At 38.0% G+C, this 11927-nt stretch overlaps 1 pseudogene; it reads left to right on the top strand.

Moving 5' to 3' along the window:
• The first annotated feature begins 11427 nt into the window (after positions 1-11427).
• On the top strand, positions 11428-11522 carry LOC123850318 (U6 spliceosomal RNA; annotated as a pseudogene).
• Positions 11523-11927: the final 405 nt, after the last annotated feature.

Genomic DNA, 11927 nt, shown 5'->3' with positions numbered 1-11927 from the left:
GTTGTCTAATTTTTTAAAAGGAACATTTATTTTTCTTCTCAATTTGAAAAGTAACATCTGCTTACTGTAGAGTACTTTAAAAAGTAACATTGTATTACTACAGAAAATTTAAAAATACAGTGTAATACCATAATACAGCTAATTTTTTTTTTGAATATTTTATTTATTTGACAGAGAGAGACACAGCGCGAGAGGGAACACAAGCAGGGGGAGTGGGAGAGGGAGAAGCATGCTTCCCACGGAGCAGGGAACCCGATGTGGGGCTTGATCCCAGGACTCTGGGATCATGACCTGAGCCGAAGGCAGACACTTAACAACTGAGCCATCCAGGCACCCCTATAATACAGCTAATATTATAGTACTTACAGTATGTCAGACATCATTCTAAACACTTGGTGTACATTAATCATTTTCATTTTCACAACTCCTCAGGTAGGTATTATTAGTCCTACTTATAAATGGGGAAACTGAGTCATAGAGAATTTAGTTAACATGTATGTACCTGCTCTTATATCTTTTATAATTTTATTATCCTCATATATAAGGATAATGTCTTCTTATATCTTGTGTAATTTGATTTCCTTTTATTTTCTTCTGCTTTTGAAGATCACTAGTAGTTCTTCAACTTTTTCAAAAATATTATTAACCTATATTTTTTCTAATTATCAAAATAAGAAATGAAATGGGTATCTTCAGATTTTCTTCTATATATGAATGAAGAAGTAACACTTCCTTTTCTCATCTCCATTTCTAGTCTTTGGTAATATAATCTGGAGTTTACTTTAATTAAATTGTTTTTATATTATATGATCTTTTTTTCTGCCAGGATTACAATTTGACAACTATATTCCATTTTGTAACAAAGGTTATAATTCTTTAGATTTATTTCAAAATATTTTCAATGCTTGTTGCCAATTCTTTTACATCTTCCTATTTTTCCCTTTAATTTTGATTGGTCTCTTAATCTTAAAGGTTATTGTTTGCCTGCTTTCTTGCTTTTTAAGAGGAAAGGTGAGTAGAGACTTTCAGTCTCTCACAAACATGAGATGGTCTTTTGATTGCTTTCACATCCACTTGAGTGAAGTTTTAAAACCTGGGTTGGAGCATTTCTCTCCCCAAAACTCTGAAGATCTTACTCCATTGTGTTCTGGTGCTAGTGTTGCAAAAGAAAAGCCTGAGGCCAGCCTGGTTCCTTTATGCACAACATGTTTGTACATATCCCTGTAAGGTTTTCTCTTTATCCATATAATTCTAAACTTTTTTCAGAATACATATTTTCCAGAATATGTCTGTGCATGTATCTTTTTTTCCAAAAGGAGGCAGGAGGTATAGTAGTTAAGGACTCAAGCTTGGCAATCGAATAGCATAGACTGAATGTCAAACTCTTGCTACTTGAGACCTTTAAATGACCTCAGATGACCCTCTCTAAGCCTCAGTTTCCTCAACATAAAGTGGAATAATGACTTTACTGCTTAGATTTGTTGTTAAGGTTCAATGAAAGCATGGATGTAAAATACATAGCACAGTACCTGGCTCATAGTAATTGACAATTATTACTGTCATTAGTCTTGCCTGGAACATGATGCATCCTTTCAATCTTTGTACTAATGCAAAAGTCAAAGCAGACTCAGGAATCATAGATCTTACTCCTCATCAAATGTTCCTAATAACTCAAAGGATAGAGGCAAACACCACGTAGAAACAAAGCATTCTTTTCCTGGAGGAGCCTGAAGTCAAAAGCTTGCAAAAGTTTGCAAAAATGTCCTTTTTTTTTTCTTCTTTTTAACAATTTGGGCTTGTGTTTTGGTTTTGGATTGACCAATGCAATTTAAACAATGTGTGTGGAACTAATTAATTTTGAACAATATGCGTGGAAATCTTATTCACAAAGGGAACCATTTTGGTTTTGAAGGATCATTTCATTTATATTCCATTAACTACACATGGATAGGAAAATGCTTATATGACTACCCCTTATTCTCTAGCTATGTTCCTCAAATCCGGACATTCCAACTCTATTCAAAATAAGCAATCTAGACAGACCAGGCATATCCTGTTGAAAACATTCTATAGCTAAAGATTATTCAGAAAAAAATACCATTGAAATGTTTACAGTGAGGTCTGATTGAGGTCATTTATTCCCTTGGGTAGAGAAGGAGTCAAACCTTTCCTTCCTAACTTTCATACTCCAGTGTTTTTCAACTCAGAAAAATGTTCCTAAGATAGGTCTTTGATCACTGCTTCTGTCTCAAGTTTTTTTCTTTGGAAGAAACATCAATAATTCTTCTGTCCAAGTCTCTTTCTTTGTTGTCCATAACTATCATTTTTAAAAATCATGTTTTTTTCATTCCTTTTCCCTCATTTTTTTCATAGTGTAAATGTTAACCTCCAAATGTAGATTTAAATATTATTATATATTTGGTTTCATATCTTTTCTTATTTCACTCATCTCCATGTTCATCTCATCCTGTTCTTTTCCATCTTGGATTGTTCTGTAAGAGTTTTTCTATGATAAATTTTTTAATTTTAATGATAAGAGTCTTATTTTTTATACCCTGCTAAACTGGCAAACAGATTTCTAGAATTTTCTTTTTCTGGATCTCAGATTGTGTTCAGAGGTTTCTTCTTACACTGAGTATACAATTCCTTTTTCTTTGTTCTAAAGCATTTTTAAAATCAGCTTTATGCTTTCTTCCCTACTGACTTATACTTGAATAAGAGCTATTTCTACCAACAGATATGGTAAGTGGATGGATGGTCATTGATCTCATTCTTTGCCCCCTTGAATCTGGTTGTATTCTATTTTCAGATAGCAGAATCTAGCATGCTTTCATTTAGTGTGGCTTGGCTGGACTGAGACGCTATAGACTTCTACCCCCACTGCCAGGCTCTCTAAGTAACTAAACAGATGATATTGTGAAAATCTATAATTTCCTGTATGCCTTTTTCCCAGGGTTTATCTTTCTCCAGCTCCACCTACTATCCTTTACCTGATGGCATTACCTGATTTTGCTGCCCTAAACCCCTCCCTCCATTCCCCATTTCATGCTGACATGGCTAATGGGAATTATAGTTGCTGAAAATGTAGAAAAAGTACAATGAATAGGAGATAGAAAACAACATTCTGGTATCTATCTATCTATCTATCTATCTGTCATTCCTGTAATAGATGGTTATATTCTCAGTGTTCTAGCTGGTAAAGACCTTGACTTTCTTAATAAGGAAAGAAAAGTGGTTAGAAGCTAAACAAAATCTCTTACTTTCTATGAAAGTATTTTCATTGGTTCTGAGGTAGGAAATAAAAGATATGGCGTCTCCTGACTAGCTATCTTTTTGATCACTTGTTTTTGGGAAAGCAGCTTCCTGTTTTAAATACACTCATGCAGCTCTGTGAGGAAACCCACATTGAGAAGAACCAAGGCCTCCTACCAACTACTAGCACCAATATGATAGCCATGTGAGTGAACTACTTTTGAAGCTATTTCTCCAGCTCTAGTCCAGTAGCCTCATCTGACATCTTAACTACTTATGAGAGACCTCAGGTCAGAATCTCCCAGACAATTCACTCCCAAATTCTTGACCCATGGAAACTGTGAGAAATAATAAATGTTTATTTAATTTATTTTTATTTAAATTTTTAATTTGAGATAAAATTCATATCCATATAATTTACCATTTTCAAATGTACAATTCAGTGGTATTTAGTATATTCATGATGTTGCACAATCATCACCACTACCTAACTCCAGAATATTTCCATCACCCCCAACATAAATCCTGTACCTCCTAATTCTTCTCTCCTATCCTCTGACAACCAGTAATTTATTTTCTGTCTTTCTGGATTTGCCTTTTCTGGACAATCATACATTATGTGACCTTTTGTGTCTATCTTCTTTTATTTAGCATAATATTTTCAAGCTTTATCATGTTGTAGCATGTATCAGCACTTCTTTCCTTTTTATGGCTAAATAATATTCTATCATATGGACATACCTTACTTTGTTTATCCATTCATCATCAGATGATCCATGCAATCAGTTGAGTTGTTTCCACCTTTTAGCTACTACAAATAATGCTGCTGTGGACATATGTGTACAAGCTTTTGTGTGAACACATATTTTCAATTCTTTCAGATACATACCTAAGAGTAGAATTGCTGGGTCATATGGTAATTCTACCTTTAACTTTTTGAGAATAAATACTAACAAATGTGTTAAACTTCTGAAGTTTTGGGGCAGTTTATTATGCGGGAATAGATAACCATTGCCCTTCTTTTAGTGCATAGAATAATTGACATGGCATGGGTTCTTTTCATGGCACAGTCCCTTCAAGATTCTGAGAATAGATAGACTCTCAGTCAGGTATGTTATGACATTGTTATGATATTTTTTTGTATGTGATTTCCTAAGAATTTTTGTTGAAATTTGGGAGAGGCCATGAATGAGGCTGTGTATTAGTATCTATTATTGCATATCAAGTTATCACAAATTTAACAGCTTAAAACTATACACATTTATTGTCTCACAGCTTCTGTGAATCAGAGCTTGACTTAGCTGGGTCCTCTGCTCAGGGTCTAACCAGGCTGCAGTTAAGGTGTTGTCTGGGCTGCCTTCTCATCTGGAAGCTTATTTAGGAAAGAATCTGCTTCCAAGCTCACTTGGACTTTTGGCAGCATTATTTCCCTGTGGTTGTAGGACTAAGGGCTCCAGCTTCTTGTTGGCTCTTGCCTGGAAGGTGCCCATAGTTTTTCGTGGCTACTTTCACTCTCTTTTCACATGGACTTCCCACCATGGCCACTTACTGCGCCGAGGCAAGCAGGCAGAGTCGTTAGAATGAGTGTGCTAGCAGGATGGTCTTAAAAAATGTAACCTAGTCACCAAAGTGACATCTCATCACCTTTGTTATATTCTGTTGCTTAGAAGCCAGTCACAGGGCCTGCTCACACTTAGTGGAGAGGATTATCTAAGGGTGTGAACTCCAGGAGGCGAGGATCATGAGGGCCTTCCAGAGTCTGTCTGCCACAGGCTGCAAACCAAATACCACCGTAAACAAGATGTGGAGAAAAATCTTGGAGATAATCAAATGCTTTTCTATTTTACTTTAATGTGTTTCTAAAAGATTAAAATTTATTTGGTGGTACTTTCATGGTATATTTTCACTCCCACCTTTTAAAAAAATTTTCTTTTCTAACATTGCTCTAGCTCAAATTTAGAAAAACGAATTGCAATCTAGATGTTGCTTTAATGGTTCTGTTGTCTCCATATAGTCACTGTCTTGAAAACTTTATGAGGCGATGTAGGATAAGGTTTACAGACATGGGCTCTGGAGTTAGGGAAAGGGAGGCCTGGGTTAAAGTCTGGCTCTGCTGTTTACTAGCTGTGTCACTCTGGGCAAATTAGTTAACCTTTTGTGCCTCAATTTCTTCATCTGTAACACAGGAATAAGAATAATATTGACCCCGTGGGGTTACGAGTATTCAAGGACAGAACGCATGTAAAGTGTTTAACCTACCACCTTATAGATTGTAAACACTCTATTAATGCAAATTTATAATATTAATGACAACAATAATTATTATTATTGACCTAAAGAGAAGAGTTTTGAGAAGGAGGGAATAGGAAACAGTTCAGCACAAAGGACAAGTATGATAAGGACTCAACAGATTTAGTGATCATAGGTTGTTGCCGGTCATGGTAAGAGCTGTGCCAGTGGACGGGGGTGAGGCTGTGGCTGTACTGCTCTGTAGGCGTGCAGGGACTGGAAGTTAGGAGGAGAAGGCGAGAGGAAAGGGCAGTGGCTCCGGCAGGAGAGGCTCGGAAGATGGGACAAGTGGGCAATACGTACCATACGTGCCATAGTTAACAAGGTGACATCACCTTACAAAGACAGTATATCCAGCAACTTCTCGAACGCATGCTGGAAATTCAGCCTTTTTCCTCTTTGGGTTAGTGCATTTCTAACCCTTTTGTATAGGAAAATTTTTAAAAACCCAAACTTCCATTTCTGGCTTCTCTGTAGTTTGTTAAATTACAACTTTAAATATTTAAAGGTCTCTAGCATACATAGCAAGCTGATGCAATAAATGAAAAAAAGAAGAAGCTGATCTGTAAGAGGCAGGGGAGATTAGTAAAGAGTTACATATACCCAGCTGCCATAGAAATGAATGGCAGAGGGCGCCTGGGTGGCTCAGTCGGTTAAGCGTCCGCCTTCGGCTCAGGTCATGATCCCAGGGTCCTGGGATCGAGCCCGGCATGGGGCTCCCTGCTCAGCGGGGATCCTGCTTCTCCCTCTCCCTCTGCCTGCCGCTCCTGCTTGTGCTCTCTCTCTGTCAAATAAATAAATAAAATCTTAAAAAAAAAAAAAAAGAAATGAATGGCAGAGCCTTTGAGCTGGGGGTGGGGGTGGGGAGGGGGATCAAATACAAGCCAAAGACGGTGGATTTGGAGGTTTTACTGTTGCATACTAAATCGCAAACTCACTTGGCACGTGACCAGCTATCAATATGGGCAAAATGCAAAAGCTGATGTTTATGTTTTTCCTGAGCTAGTTGGAGGATTTATCTGTGCGGTAATAAGCTGTCCAAGCTGGAACAGTAGGGAAGATGCTTGAGTTTGTAATTTATTATTATTTCACTTACCATTGTCCTTCATGCCCACAGTCACACTTTACCCAAGATCTTTCTGAATAATTTCAGTTCATCAGCCAGAAGGAAGAATAATTCCTCAAGGTAAGGGTCATGAGCTCAATGCTATGCCTTTACTTTAAATGGGCACTGGAAATAGCAATGATGCAGTGTCTGGTCATTTATAGAGCCAAGGAGATCCTTAGTTATTCCCCTGGAGGGTGCCAATGGAAACTTCAATACAGTGTTGCCATGAGGAAGTAGAAAGGGCCTGGACTGGAATCACGAAGTCCAATAATAAATCCTCATTCCATTACTTACTGTGTGAACTTAGGGCACTTCATGCCCTCTTTAAGCCCCATTTTCTCAGCTGTGAAATGGGGCAATTATGTCACTCCCGTGGATTGTTGTACAAATGAGATGAGATGCTGGGTGTCTGCATTGTTGAAGGTTTAATAAATTTTTCCTGGATTTGGATTCCTAGGACATTTCAACTTTCTATTCGATGACTATTCTGAATTCTTCCTATGAATATGACCTGTATAATAACTTCTGAGTTCCAGTCCCAAAATGGGGAGTAGTGAGTTACTTGTTCACAGTAACTGCCATAGCTGTATGGCAGACTGTGAATGGGGGAGGGGAGTGTGGTGAAGTGACTTGGAAGTCAGGACCCGTAACTGAGCTTCAAACCCACTGAGTGACCTTGAAAATGATCTAGAGTCTCTGAGCCTGCTTCCTGATTTGTAAATTATGCCCACGGGGCAGGTGGTGGTGTAGCATAAAACATCTAAGTTTTTTTCTGTCTTGAATATTCCTGATCTAGATCAGAAAGTTCTTTCCATACTGGGCTATTGAGTCATACTTTTACTCATGGTAATTCATTAAGAAGCATTATCATCAGTCATTATTATTACCAGGAACTCTAAATGATTCCCATGGAAGAATTTAGCAGATAATGAAATCATTTGCAATAAATAAGTTTGCTAACTAAAATGTGGTGCAGTCCTATGAAGAAGAGAATTTGTTTTATTATAATTAAAATTTATTAAAAGAAAGTCATTATCATTCAGGTCCTGAATTGTATGTGCATGAATATTTGTTGATGTAACAAATAAATACATTCTTTCACTCTATACAAGCAATAGGGTCAAACATGAGCGGGAACTGTTTGGACATTAGAGGAAACACGGACGAGGCTCTTTTCCGATCACTTGCCATTCTGTGATGCTGTTTGGTACTGCTGTCCTAAAATATACCTTTGCCTGCAAGGATCCTGCAGGCTAATTTCAGCAGTGGGAACCTACCCAGGCTGTCATTGGCTTTAAGGTACGCTGCCTCAGGCAGTCACCAGCAGGCATCTGTCTCCAAATCCAGGGGGAGCTTGCAGTGGCATGACCCCAGCCCCAGAAGGGAGCTTAATGGAAATTGGCAAGTCATAGTTACAGACCCAAATAGTTTTGTTAGCATAAACGTGGGGCTTGTTTAAAAGTTGTATATACACAGAAAAAAGTGACCTTGACCACACAGGGATCAGTGCTAATCTCATTCAGAACCAACAAATGATACAGATTAGCAGGCACATTACATGTAAGGGGTCCCTATGCTCTGAGGTGTTCAGAGCATCTGCCCTATCAAGGGATCCTCCTATATGGCCATTAACTTCATGGGCTTTGCAGTCAGCCAGACCCAGATTCAATTCCTACCGCTCCTTATTAGCTGTGTGACTTTGGCAGGTTTCTTTTCTGTAAAATGAAGATAAAAACAGTTTTTACTTCACTATGGTGAAAGTGTGAGTTAAAGGAGATAAGGCATATTATATGCTTTATAAAGTGCTTTTCATGTTGTAAGCCCTGAAATATTCTACCTAGTTATTATCATTTTGTTAAATTGAGGCTCAGAGAAGGTTGCTCCAGGTCAGACAACTAACAACTGGCAGGGTGGAGGGGAGCACCCAGGTCTATCAGCCCGTGGTTATAACCACACTGCCACAAAAGGGAAATAAGTAGGGTTACTCTAAGAGCAGCAAAGACAGAACTTGCTGGCGAATGCTGTGTGGACAGCTGATTCTGGGCAGGATCTTATCACTCAGGGACAGAGGGACGTGGGAGTCAGTCAAAGCTACAACACTCATTCCACCTTTCTTCCCACAGGCTACGGAATGACCTAAGCCTGGGCCTCCAGGGCACTCCTGAAACCAGGCAAACCTAAGCTGACCTGCTTGTGAATTGGGGTTAAAATTTAACAAAATGAATACCAAGCAGAGCAACAAGTATAACTTCTTTTATGTAATTCTCTTTTGTCTTCCTCTATGCTGCTGTCATACCCCATGTGCACATGGTGTACTCTGCTTCCAAATCCCAAATTGGTTTTCCTTTTCCCAAACTTTCTACGGTTTTCTTTTGCATAGCCTTTTAAGGTACCACCCAGAAGCAAAGGTGCAAAGGGAAGCCAGGGCCCAAGCACCTGACCTCTTACTATTCTTTTCTTCTTTTGGTAAAAATACTTTTTTTTTTTCCTATTCCTGTCTTATAGGAACTTTCCTTGGGTCACTTCTGAGTCCACTCTGCCCATGGCTTGGAGGAAAACTATTTTTAGACATGTAAGCATTGCTTCTTATATGTAAAAAAAGAATATTTTAGAATTTATAAATTTTTTTTTCTCTCTCTGCAACATCTGGTTTTCAAGTCTGTCCTGCTATGGAATTAAAAAAAAAAAAGACATTTTTAAGATCTACTACAAAGCTGTAGTCATCAAAACAGTATGATGCTGGTATAAAATATATATAGACAGAATAGAGAGCCCAGAAATAAACCCACACTTATATGGTCAATTAATCTATGACAAAGGAGGCAAGAATATACAATGGGAAAAAGACAGTCTCTTCAACAAATGGTCCTGGGAAATCTGGACAGCTACATGCAAAAGAATAAAACTGGACCACCCTCTTATACCATCTTGGCCTCAAAATGTATTAAAGACTAAATATGAGACCTAAAACCATAAAACTCCTAGAAGAAAACATAGGCAGTAATTTCTTTGACATCAGCCATAGCAAAATTTTCTAGATATGTCTTCTCAGGCAAAGGAAACAAAACCAAAATTAACTATTAGGACTACACACACACAAAAAAAAGCTTTTGCACAGTGAAGGAAACCATCAACAAAACAAAAAGGCAACCTTTTCAATGGGAGAAGATATTTGGAAATGATATATCCTATAAAGAGTTAATATCCAAAATATGTAAAGAACTTATCAAACTCAACACCAAACAAACAATCCAATTAAAAAATGGACAGAGGACTCAAGCAGACATTTTTCCCAAGAAGACATACAGATGGCAACAAACACATGAGAAGATGCTCAACACCACTAATCATCAGGGAAATGCAAATTGAAACCAGTGAGGTATTACCTCACACCCGCAAAATGGCTAAACTAAAAAACACAAGAAACAACAAGTGTTGGCAAGGATGTGGAGAAAAAGGAACCCTCCTACACTATTGGTGGGAATGCAAATTGGTGCAGTAACTGTGGAAAACAGTATAGAGGGCCTCAAAAAAATTAAAAATAGAATTACCATATGATCCAGCAATTCACTACTGGCTTTTAACCCAAAGAAAACAAAAACACTAATTCAAAAAGATTTATGTTTATTGCAGCATTATTTACAATAACCAAGATATGGAAACAACCCAAGTGTCCATTCACAGATGAATTGATATAGAAGATGTGGTATATATATACTATGAAATATTACTCAGTCATAAAAAGAATGAAATCTTGCCATTTGCAACAGAACGGATGGAACTAGAGGATATAAAGCTTAGTGAAATAAGTCAGAGAAAGACAAATACCAGTCATTTCACTCATATGTGGAACTGAAGAAACAAAACAAATGAACAAAGTAAAAGGAGACAAAAAACCAGACTCTTAAATGCAGAGAACATACTGGTGGTTGCCAGAGAGGAGGTGAGTGGGGGGATGGGTGAAGGAAATAAAGGGGGTTAAGAATACACTTATCTTGATAAGCAATGAGAAACGTATAGAATGTTTGAATCATTATATTGTACACCAGAAACTAATAGAACACTTCAATAAAATTATACTTCAATAAAAAATAAAATAAAATGTTACTTCATAAAATTTTTTTCTGATTTTCAAAAAAAACCCAAAACATTTGTTTGAGTTGGTGCTAACCTCCTCCTTCCCTAGGACAGCACTATTCTTGGCTTATCTTTAAGGCAGTTGGGATGCATGGGAAAGAAATAACCCCTGGATAGGGATGCCTGGGTGGCTCAGATGGTTAAGCCTCTGCCTTCGGCTCAGGTCATGATCCAGGGTCCTGGGATCGAGTCCTGTTTAGGGCTCCCTGCTCAGCAGGGAGCCTGCTTCTCCCTCTCCCTCTCCCTCTGCCTCTGCCTCTCTCTCTCTCTCTTTGTCTCTCATGAATAAATAAATATCATCTTTAAAAAAAAAAGAAATAACCCCTTGATTAATAAAAAATTACTAAGGAAATAATGGAAGGTATTTTTAAAATATTATCTCCATGATACTGGTGATGATCCATACTTACGCCATTAGGATGATCTTTCATTCATTCATGATTATTTCTAGAAGGCCAACCTGGGCCAGGCACTGAGGATAGCAATAAACTAAATTTTCCCACTTTTCACAGCCCAGGCAATAGCACTGATATACACACATATAATTGTCTGATTTTCATAGAGCCTTGTAGAGGTCTCACAGAAAATGAGTTACTGTTTTTCTGGACTGTCTGTGATGAGAATAAAGATACTTGCTTTTTGTGCTCGCTTCAGCAGCACATATACTAAAATTGGAACGATAACATGGCCCCTGTGCAAGGATGACATGCAAATTCATGAAGCGTTCCATATTTTTAGAGCCAAGATGTCCATCAACAGATGAATGGATAAAGAAGATGTGGTATATTGGGCACCTGGGTGGCTCAGTGGTTAAGTGACTGCCTTCGGCTCAGGTCATGATCCTGGAGTCCCGGGATCGAGTCCCGCATCGGGCTCCCTGCTCGGCAGGGAGTCTGCTTCTCCCTCTGACCCTCCCCCCTCTCATGCTCTCTCTCACTCTCTCTCTCTCTCTCAAATAAATAAATAAAATCTTAAAAAAAAAAGATGTGGTGTATATATATACAATGGAATATTACTCAGCCATCAGAAAAGATGAATACTTACAATTTACACAGACATGGATGGAACTGGAGGGTATTATGCTGAGCAAAATAAGTCAATCAGAGAAAGACAATTATCATATGGTTTCACTCACATATGG

The sequence above is a fragment of the Mirounga angustirostris genome, unplaced genomic scaffold, assembly GCF_029215605.1.
Source record: "Mirounga angustirostris isolate CCGP_5_RB_7025 unplaced genomic scaffold, mMirAng1.0.hap1 SCAF_15, whole genome shotgun sequence".
Taxonomy (NCBI): Eukaryota; Metazoa; Chordata; class Mammalia; order Carnivora; family Phocidae; genus Mirounga; species Mirounga angustirostris.
The sequence above is the reverse complement of the archived record's forward strand: the minus strand, read 5'-3'. Positions and strand labels throughout refer to the sequence as shown.